This window comes from Mastigoproctus giganteus, chromosome 2 (genome assembly GCF_048544385.1).
Source record: "Mastigoproctus giganteus isolate SK-2022 chromosome 2, ASM4854438v1, whole genome shotgun sequence".
In the NCBI taxonomy this organism is placed as follows: domain Eukaryota; kingdom Metazoa; phylum Arthropoda; class Arachnida; order Uropygi; family Thelyphonidae; genus Mastigoproctus; species Mastigoproctus giganteus.
This window is the reverse complement of record NC_143576.1, coordinates 61638054-61649799: the sequence shown is the minus strand read 5'-3', so window position 1 is coordinate 61649799 and position 11746 is coordinate 61638054.

Genomic DNA, 11746 nt, shown 5'->3' with positions numbered 1-11746 from the left:
CCTGGAGAGCAAAATTTGATAAGATAATTGCTAAAAGCAAACAAAAATTCTGTAGCAGGTACATAATGTGTCCTGACGCTAGCATATTTAACGTGTTTTACATTTAAGAGTTATCGACAGGCGTTAAAAATGTTTTAATTTTCAGATATTAATAAAATTCATGGATAATAATATAACAATGTTTTTATTTTATTAATAATAATTACATATCGGTTACTGAAAGTATTTATCTGTGATCACTAAAATAGGATATATAATTTTTACATTGAAGAGTTCACGACTAAATACGCCATCTATAGTTGTCCATTACGTGTAGTATTTATTGGGATTTGATGACAAAATCTGATGACATGTCCAAGTTGAAGAACGTTTTCATAAATGCGCAGAATTCTTTTCCATCCTCACAGTTTAATTGTAAAGAAAAAAATAACATCCAATCTGAAAACAACAGGTGAATTGAAACCAGATGCGTTTTCGAATTAACGCATTTCCCAATTTCCCAAAGTTTTTTGTATCTTAAAACCTTAATATTTCTGTTTCTAAATTCCTTAGCTTTCCAACGATACGCTATACATCCACATCATCCCATTTATTACGTGAGAAAATTTCTTTGATCACATGTTCATATTTTAAACTATCCTGGAAAAACTACTGCAATTTTCAGAGGTTTGAAAGTTTTTACTCTAGTATAAAGCTCAGATGAAGCTACTTGCAAAATTTCATTAAATTTGGTCCAGTAGAAGATAAATTATTGTTGCCATCATGCAAGTTACAATAATTCGCTTATGGCGGAAGCTGAAGATGACATCACTTCCGTAACGCTTCCTGCGTGACGGTTTTTCGTTACAAAATTTTTGGAATAACGCCAGTGAAAAACGTTTTTAACGTCAAAATGCTTGGTATCCATAACTGTTTACTGTAAATCGCCACTTCGTGCTTTCATAAAATATCCACATTAGCGTTCAGTGCCTCCACCTCATAGGCATCTGTTTATACTCTGGGACAGCCACACAGGGTCAAAGAAGTTTAGAAGATAGAGAGAGAACCAAGAACAACGTCGTATTTACCACTCATGTGAGCTTGAAACACGGTCAATTCAAACGTATGTACTTTAGCTTCCCGTTTGACCACTAGGCAACTGTGGTCTATAACACATACATATATATACATACATGCAGCTGACACTTTTTTTTATTAATCTTTCTCTGACAGTGCATTCGCTCTAACCACCCCGCTAGCTATGCCTATCTCTTCAGACCTCGTCTGACAAGAATTTTTAAGCAAAGTTTATATCTTTCTCCAGTATTGCGGAGTGGCTCGGAGTCAGCCGCGCAAGGGTCTCTAGAACAACAGACAAATCGATTGGGTGATGGCACACCGTGTTGTCAAGACAACGGCACCAAAGATACTGTATACGTGCCGATCTTATTGGCTCCGACTTGGAACATTTCCAAAGCAAATAAGAACAGGTCGGTTAGTTTCGAAGGATAAGGTTGCCTCTGTGTTTTTGTGTGCAGACTACATAGAAGGCTGTTTGCTTGTGTGTAATTGTCATTGTTTTCTTCAAAGTGCACGGTGTTTTCGTAAAATACGTGTTTGAAACACGCGTTTCCTTTTTTTTTTTTATTACGACTGTGCCCACACGAACCTACACATGTAAGGCATACAGATAGCAAGAAATGATGGTTTCTGCTAGGTGTTTTGGCTTTATGGGGATATATATATAAATATAAGCGATATCTTATGAAAGATGTGCGCGTTTTCTTTTCCTGCACTGTTTGCAGTTTCACCTTTTCTGTATTTTTTTGACATTTGGAAGGCAGGATCTTGGAAAGAGATGGTCGTGTAATCTTGCTGAAGCTTGTGGATAACATCGTGCGAACTACAATCATTAATCACTGCACTGTACTACCGATAGAAAATATGTCGCAGTACCATTCTTTATTTTATTTTATAATTCTTTTACTTTTACAGAATTGATATTTGTTTAAACCTAACTGATAAATAAATGAATAGGTTATTCCTTGGTCGTCTGTTTCTGGGATATTAAAATCATTAAACCTACTTCCTCCTCATAAAACCTTCTTTAATGGATAAAAAACAGTTTATCTTTACTGGTACTATATAAGGACTCCACATTAAAAAAAATACTGTATATCTGAAAAGAATACAGTAAAACAAAATCAAGAGCTTTAAACGTACTTAAAAAATCTAGTAGATTAATTATTTATGTAAACTAATTAAAAATTAATCAAATATAGATAATAACGAATGTATTAAACTTAATCTTTTCTATAAAATATTAATAGGTCCTACCGAGGTCTACAAATAATACTGAATGCGTTTGGAAACTATAAAATTGAGAAATGGTTGGAATTCTTTCCAAAAAGATTTATTATTGTTAAATTTTACATTCGATGATGCTCTATTTTGTATTATGGACAAAATCGTCTCAAGAGTGTTACGTCCTTTAAGACGAATGTTCCTTACCTAATGACAAGTATTTACGATCTGTTGTGGTTCTTCTGGGGAAGGAGTGAGGGGTTCATACACGAGTGTGTACAGGGATCGTAATTTACGGTTGTGTCCTGGATATTTCACAACGAGTATGTCGCTGCTAGAGCGACTTCCCTCACTGGCACTACTTCTGAAGAAAATTACGATTCTGAAGATTTACGATTCTGAAATAAATTGTCTTACATTCAACTGGCTGCCTCGTTTGATTTCCATTAATATAAGTTAAGAAACTGTATAAACAGATGCTGTTATCTTAATTTTATCATAAACATTTGTAGTTCTACGTGTGTGCGAAGGCCCTTACAAGACAGGTGTTCACTCTTGTATGGGCGATGCTTGAAATAACTTCATTCATTTAAACACACACACAGGAAGTGACTTTCTCCTCATTGGACTAGAAGAATGGTCTTATATACATCTTATTACTTCCGAATTAAAAGTTTTGGAGGTAAGAAAGGTCAGATCAATTGAAAAATTTAAACAACGGTTATGTGATTTTTAAATAAAAGACTGAGCCTAGAAAAAAAACCCCCAAGAAAAGACAGAGGTGTTTTTTCTTGGGGTCTGATATCATAACTACTATTCGTTATATTCTGGATCTTTTCTCAGCTGTCCACTAAAATGGACAACCAGAAAAAATAAACTCTACAAAGGCACGTAAGGCAAAAAAAGAAAAGGGAGAGGGACAAAATGCATGTGGGAATCAGCAGAAGATTAAGAATCATTCGTTACCTTAAAATAATATGCAGCAATATCTTCCGTATTTAAGAAAAACTGATGCTTACACTGTATTTATTCCTCGCTAAAATTAAGGCGGTTTGTTTCGTGCAAGCTATTTCAATATTGATTTTAGTCCCATTACTTCGTGTCACTCTGATTCTACCACTTCTGCATCCCACTCGAGTTCCATTGTTTCGATCACTTATTCCACGAACAACAGTTCAAGCGCCTTCCACGAGTTTAATGATCAAGCGGACGAAAACATTGGACAAACTATAAGCAAAAACGTCACATTTCATAACCATTTCTACGAGATTACAATAAAGGAATACAGAGGGATCGTTGGCTAAGCATTGTCTGCACTTTTTCCATCTGGAATCCTCCAGCAGTGTTTTCTCGCTTTTTACCTGTTTTAAACAAGGGCCGTCGACCATTGTCGCAGTTGTTTTGAAGCATCCATAGCTAAGTTTAGAGGTAGAAAAGAGCCGTTTCCGTCGGATGGATGCAACAGCCATCTACCGACATTCCTAGAGCTAGTGGCTCCCCCTGCCCGCCTCTCTATGTGCAAGCATCCAATAACAACGTCTTCCTAATGGATGGGTGGGATTTGGTTCGTCACAAGACGCGCCCATGTTCGGTAGTCGCGGACGTGACACGGCTTGCAATAACGGCGCTTTGCTTCTGCCACTGTTTCGCTATCGTGTATTAGATCCTTCATAAAATATGTGTAAAGAGAACGCAACGTATAATAACAGAAACTCTATACTCGCACAATCACGGGCCCTTACTATTCTAAAAGCCCATTCTAAGTAGTCAACGTGGAGGAATTCGTTAACAAATATACTTCACGCTTACAGTATTCTGTTAAGTAACCAAAGCATCCCGTCTGCTTGAAGTTTGGTCATTCTACACGCATTAATCGAAAATAGCGGGCGAAAGTGTTCGCCCCTTTCATCGTGAATAAAACAGAAAACGCAATATCGGCTTTAAAAAGTACCAGCGACGGCGAAAGTTTAAATCGTAACGCGTATATTGATGAAAGTCTTCGCAGCAGTACTTTTTTTATCTGCAGGGAGCTCGGGTTAAAGAAAATCGTTCAGTGTGAACTTGCTGCTAAGTGAGCAAGTTCGTATAAAATTCTTCTCTAAACTCCAAAACGAAATGCAGCAGTACCTTGTACCTCAAAGCACTCTGAAATCAGTGCTGAGAGACGCGTGTTTATCTATCTCCATTATTGATCATGGCTGCTGTGTCGAATCGATATGCCCTGGATTTCGAACGACATGAATGGACTTTTTGATTAGACATAAGAAGGGAATGAGAATAAGAAGTTCACTCTCTTTCCTCAATTCTGTACAACCGATCTCGTTACAACGGGCAGTTCGAAAACGCATGGCGTTGAGTAATATTGATATGGATCCGTCAAGATTTCTTAGATTGATGAAACAATATTCATATTCAACTTCAAAAAAAAAGCAAAGGCCTCGTCTAGAATTTGACAATTTACTTGACGCATTCATCTTATTTATCAAGTTTTACTTAGTTCCTGAGTCAGTGGATAGTCGCTACCACCCCACCAGGGAGCTCAGAGTGACTACACGATCTACATCGCGGCATGCATATTTTGTACTTGATAGCTCACCTCTACGGTAACTAAGGCAATATAGGTTTTTGGTATCGCATGGGCTAAAATAAACAAGAGTTCTGTTCGGATTGTGGTCGGCTAATTTATTTACACTAAACTCTGCGAGATCCGGAACCCTTGGGGATTGCCACGTACTGGATTTTGCGGAATTATACTTAGAAGCTTTAAACGATTCCATTTCAATAAATATTAAGCTTAAACGACTGAATTTATTTGCATCTGTAAACATTTATAATGGTCTATTTTTAACCAGTGGAAATCCTACTGCATGGACAATATGATGATAATTCTCAGAGAAGAACTAACTTGCCTTTGTAACGAGATGTCCTAGAATTGCCCTGTTAGTAATACACAGATAGTAATAGTATTCCCCATATAGTACAAGGAAGACTTTGGCTGCACTGGCAAAAAACAAAAAATAAGTAGATAAGAAAACACAAATTATATGTTTCCAGCTTGTTCCAACAATCAACAAAGAAAACTCCCTACAATCTAATATAAATCTCAACCCCTTTAATTTGAATTTATGACCTCCAATGTTCTGGAATTGTTTAACAGTGAAAATTAGACCTTCATCCACTTTACTAATCCCTCTCTTGTAAAACTCAATCAGGTCACCTCTGCGGTGCAAGATTGGCAAGCTTCATCGGAGCTTTCCTCATACGGTCATCCTTCTGCCGATTTCACCATTCCAGTTTCCCTCTTTGGACCCTTTCAAGAAGTTCGATGTCTTTTTCAGATCCATACGTGAACACGCAATTGCTTTATACAGTGGGATTATGACCTCTGTACCTCTTAAGGATAACGTTCGAAACATCATCGATCGATAGGACACAGTGGGCTTTCGTGGCTGCCTCAGAAAACTTCATATCTGCCAGCATTGTGACTTCCAGATCCCTTTCCTCCTCCACTGTATTTAATTCACCACCACCAAGTGTACTATTTATTTGTGGGTTATTATTCCCAATGTGACCTTGCATTTAGCAGCGTTAAAGCACAACTGCTCAAGTCACCTAAAGGAGTACTGCTTGGCACTGATTATTAAGACTCTGCAACGTCAGATAGCCGTAGCTATATTATTAAAACTTTAAAAACTCTGGTTTTGTATATACTGCATGAGAGTTCACATCGAACTTCTTCACAAATGATTTGTCTGCGCGTTCTCATAAGCTACCATCTGCTGCCTGATGCGTTAGTTGGCCAATTAACCCATCACCGAACCATCTGTTCGAATATAATGCAATACTGGGGCAACTCTTGGCAAATTTAAGTTTGTTCTGCTTTAAAAATTAAGATGATAGCATTTTGAATATAGTTTAAATCCAACTGGTCGAAAAAACAAATTAAAGGGCAAAACAGTATTGAAAGCATCCTTAAAGAAAGAAATGTTACTCTGTTTTTCTCGTATTCTTAAACCAATTCTTTAAATCGTTTATAAGTGCCGGATTAGTATAATGTATTTAATTATGAATAATTATTTTATTATTTCTTTTAACGTTGAAAACTGGTCATTGCGAAAGTGAAAAACATAGCAAGAAATACGTGTTTGCCTTCAATGTCTGATGACTATTAATCATGAAAGTGAATTTGAATACAGCGACTCCTCTATTGAGATCCACACACAACATTTTAAGCATTGCTCAATCACGTCATATATCTCATGAAAATTCAGCACGCATAATTAGAAAGCAGTAGTTTTACACCGATATTTCAAGTGGTATATTCAACAAAAAAGTGCACAGCGGGTTACTTATCATTGGTAGATTAACGGACATGATGTACCTCGTGGGACACGTATCCACGACAGTGACTTTGCATTTAACCACCGATGTCGCTGAATGCAATATATTAATAAATAAATCTTGCTGAAAAAAGCTGTTGTTTCAGAGCAATAACAACGGATATTGCAGGGGTTTCTTCTAACTACAGTCCCGATTAAAAAGACTTTTACAGAAATTCCGTAGTTCACAACTGGATTTGCACCTCTTTCCAAAGCGGCAGGATGGCGACAGAGTCACGGTAACCGGAGTTCCTTGCTAGGGCAGGAGCTTACTGTTGTAGCTGCCCAGTTTCTTCAAACTCTAAGACGGAACATGTAGTTCAGTTATGGATGATTTTAATTTCCCTGTGGTTGCTGACTGAAAGAATAACTAGAACAGCTATCCTGCTGTGATTCAACGCCACACAAAGATGGCTGTGCTATGTCATGTGACACCAGAAAATAAGTTATCGCGATTGCGAAGTAATTGGCAAAAGAGTGTGCAGAAATCTCTAGTCTGATATGGAATTTTGGACTTGATTTTGGTCTTCCAAATGCGCTTTGGCGTGCATTACTTCAAGGATAGTTTAAAATTACGATGTAAACTTCATTACATCGGGTTCAGTTGGAAACAGAATCAAATAGACTTTCTAAATCGATGAAATCAACATTTCCATTGATTTGAAAGTTCACGTGGTGCTAGTATATTCTTCGATGGAATGAGCTTCCGTCAGAAGGCAATGCATTTGATAAGACAGCTTTCGTGGGCAACTGCATAACTACCCTCACTTAGTGGGAGATGGACTTGAGAAATCAGTTTTTGATCAATATTAAAGAGCGATTAAAATTGAACCACGAAGACTGAATTCTATTAAATCTGTACGTACATTTGTACTTTACAACTACGTCCGTTAGGAGTGAATTAACTATTGCCATATGATCACCTAAAAAGTTTAAGATCCTCTTGTCCTATAACACATGTTGTTTATGTTTTGTTGCGGGTCCCTCAGGGTGCATTCTAAATATTGAGCCACGTTATCTAGAGATAATCCAGGTTTATTTCTCTCTCCCTCTCTCTGGATGCTATATCAGGAAAGAATTATCGTAGAATTTCATAATCTTCCGCTATGTACATGATGGGCACAGTACGCAGGTCGAAACCTAGATAGTTCATCATCTCTGAGAAAGAATTGCCTACAAGCATTCGATGTGTTGTTCCAGTAGCACGAATTCTTGAATAGGTGGTATTCAGCTATGGCTGAATACCACCTATTCAAGAGGAATAAACGCAATTTTCAAGAAATATATACTTGGTTTGGTGAAGCAAACAGAAGGACTTCTATCCGAACTGGTGGTCAGTTGGCATCTTCAAACGTTGCAGCATTGTAGGTCAGAAAATGGATTAGCTATGAATAAGCTTATCCTTAAATGAATGATTCAACTAGAAAAAAAAAAAAAAAATGCTCCACGCAAACATCTGAATCAACAAGAATGTACTCACTCATCTGAATATTCTCTGTGTTCTTTGTACTCATTATTGATTAATCTGAATATTTAACAACATACTGCGTACACATTTATATTTCGCATTCTTTCTAGTTTTAGTTCTACATTTCTTTTTATAAAACAAAAGATCTTTAGATATTCAATTAATTCATTATTTTAGAGATATATATCTCAAAACATGGCATATCTATATCAGTTGTTCACATCTCTAGATTTCTTCATCTATTGGGATAAGATACATTTTAATAATAGAAAAAATAATATTCGGTCACAACTCATAATTCTGGACCTCATGCACCCACTACACACTGGTGGAGGGCAATATTCCCGAAAATGATAATAAAACGGTTTCTTTTTATACTCTGGTGAAGCCACCGAGTAGTAAATAAAATTTACAACTTTATTGTAACTGGTTTTACGGCAGTCGCTATTGCAGTACATAATGGGCCACGTATTATTTTTTTTTCTTCTTTTTTGTGGACACAAGAATTGGATCGTGTAGAATGAGTACCGATGACGGCGCACTGCATCCCAGGACTACAAACACAAAGTCTCTATAAATAGGCAATGATTTGACGTCACGTGAAAACACCTGGAGAACGAACTGGCCCAGAAGAGAATTAAAAGAAGGCTTTTTATTGACAGCCACAGGGATAAAGCCATAAATCTAAATATGGTTCTCAAATAAAAGATTTGGAGCAATACTGCCTCCCACTTTATGACAAAAGACTCCAAATAACAATCTAACATTAACAGAAAGTTGAGAACCCTATGTTTATTCCCTTTAAAGATCCGTTGCGTACTCCAAGGGGTAATGATACTACATCCACGCTCTTTTTGGCCTTTTCCAAACAATTCTATAAAGGCTATCATTTCTGAAGGTCTTCCATTGGCCGCTGACCATCGAAGCATTTTTCACAACCCCAAAATAGAATAAAGATGTTTATGGAATAATAATCACTCCAGCAAGCGAAAACATCAGGATTCGTCTGAACTGCCACTTCAGCCATGAACACGCGGTGGTAGTTGGCACCCTTTTCACTCCAGATAGGAGAGATGTAGGCTAGCGGAGGCCGGCGAAGTGGGCCATAATCAACTTCCATGTACAGGTGATACGTTAATTAACAAGCAGCGGGGAAGGAGAGGGGGGTTGCAGAACCATTTCTGTGTACACTTTATCGCTGTTTCCCTATTGTTGTCACGCGACGTGGCAGTAATTGACGAGATGGCATCAGCACGTATGCGCTGAATAGGAGTAAATTTGTACAATCGGCGCAGAACTGGTAGCAATGACACGTGATGTTATTTATTTCCTGTCTGGTTCTGTTTCAATAATTTCCCCGCTGTCCGCTAAACGTCACGTGAAGTGACTGGAAGTCGCGTTTCTGCTGTGCACGTCGCGATGTGTGAAAACGAGTACGCGGTGTTGCGAAGACAACAGCGTGAGCGAGCACGTGACTAACATTCTGAGGAATTATGTATATAAGCCCGATTGTTGTTATCGTAACAATAATATTAAGAGTTTGAGTGGATTTAGTGTCAATTTACGTCACTGCACTGGAAACGGAAGCTTCGATGGATGGGAGGGAAATAAAAGAGTAGCTAGAACGCTGAGGAAGTCTCGCGCATTCGATTAAGAATAAAACGTGCCTTTTAAGATTCGGGGACATCGATTTTTCAAAGAATGGAGTCCAGCGTTAACCCCTAAATGAAAAGTAGGCTTCTGAGGTCACCATGTCCGTAATTTTGGACCTAATAAATTAGTACGTCCTGAAATGGCTGAATGATGCAATCAGTGGACTTTTGGCGCATCTGACAACACCCCCCCCCCCCGATTCAGAAGAATTTACATTACTGTGAAGCATCCTTCACAGTAATTTAAATTTGCGTCTTACATTTATTTGTTTTTAATTCATCTTTCAACGTGGCCACCATTCAAATTTACACTCCAAGAAAGCAATATAAAATCAGAACTATTGTTTACAGTCATCCATATCAGTGCCAGATGTCGACTCTTTTAACTTACCCTCCCCAGTATAGGGCTCAATTGGAGCCTGGTTCACATTGCAAATCCATCTTTCCAAGCGGCAAACCCAAAAAACTTATCCTCTACAGTACAGGCCTCGAGTGGAACCTGGTTCACATTGCAAATCCGAAACCCATCTTTCCAAGCAGTAAACCCAATATCTCCCAGACATATGACAAATACGCCCAGAAATATGACAAACTATTAACTCATGTTAATAATTATTTGTATTATTCAAGAAACAGTGGTTCAACTTTTATCGGCACATCTGTCCGTTCCTCCTGATATGTATTCAATATATAAATTAAAATGTTATCTCTATGAATACAAAAACTCTTAATTCGATCATTTTTAATTTATTTAAGCAATAACTAATCTCCAAAAATTTTAAACTATAATACTGCAGATGACTGTACTAGTAACACATTTAATATACTAATATTAAATGTGTTACTAGGAAACTTGTGACAGGCAGGACAAAGTTGCCCAGTTGTGGGTCTGAGAGTAGATAGGCAGACACCTCTCTCATATCTAGCACAACTTTTTGATTTAAGTGTACGTATTGCACATTATGAAAAACATTTATAAGACCCTCGCGGGGGTCTGAGGGACCCCATCTGTGTCCAGAATTAACTGCTTCAAATGATATTCATCAGCAAAACTTCATGTTTGTGCCGAATGTGTTAAAGTTTGTGGCACACCAATATGCCGAGGCACATCTGCTGGGAATATCTATGTTATTCATAAATAATAGTTTATGTATTAATATAATATTATACTTGTACTAAAATATTTTTAGTAGGCACATGACAGGCTTGTTCCGAATAACACAGTCGGATTATAAGTTTATTTTATTTTAATTAAAATAAATTTTATTTTAATTAATAAAATAAATAAAGACAAATAAAAAAACATTATCCTCATTATTATTATTATTATTGAATTAATACAATAGAATATCGTAGGACTGCAATTTTATATTAACCGAAGAATAATAAAATTAAATTAATCAAACATATATGAAATTTCTACACTTTCAAGTTTTCGCACAACTTCGGTATAAGAATTAAAAACATCCACATAAAATAATTCGTGCATCTAAGAGCGTTCCTGCGTACGCTTTTTCATATTTTTTAAAAATATATTTGCTCGCATTTTAAAACCGTATTGAATAAAGAATGATTATTTTATGATTATTACACGTAGCAGTTTGATCCTCTTAAAATGTGTTAGACAATCGTCCTACAAATATAAATTCAAATTACACTGCGTGACATATTTATTGAGGTGAAATATATCCATGTCCATTCAATAAAGAAGAAATCGATTTAAAAACTGATTAATATTTTAACGCAGTTGTGACTGGTTTACTAATATACATAATTGATAAACTATCAAAGGAATGAAACTGTAAACATTTCAAAGTACAAAATGTTTAACCTTTATTTAAAAAATAAAAATAATCGTGCACAAAGTGAAGCACGCGCTTCAGTTTTTGATGTACTCATCTGAGTGTTATAGTATTACGGTATAATGAATTCGATTGACCCACGGAATGCGAATGGGCGAGGTG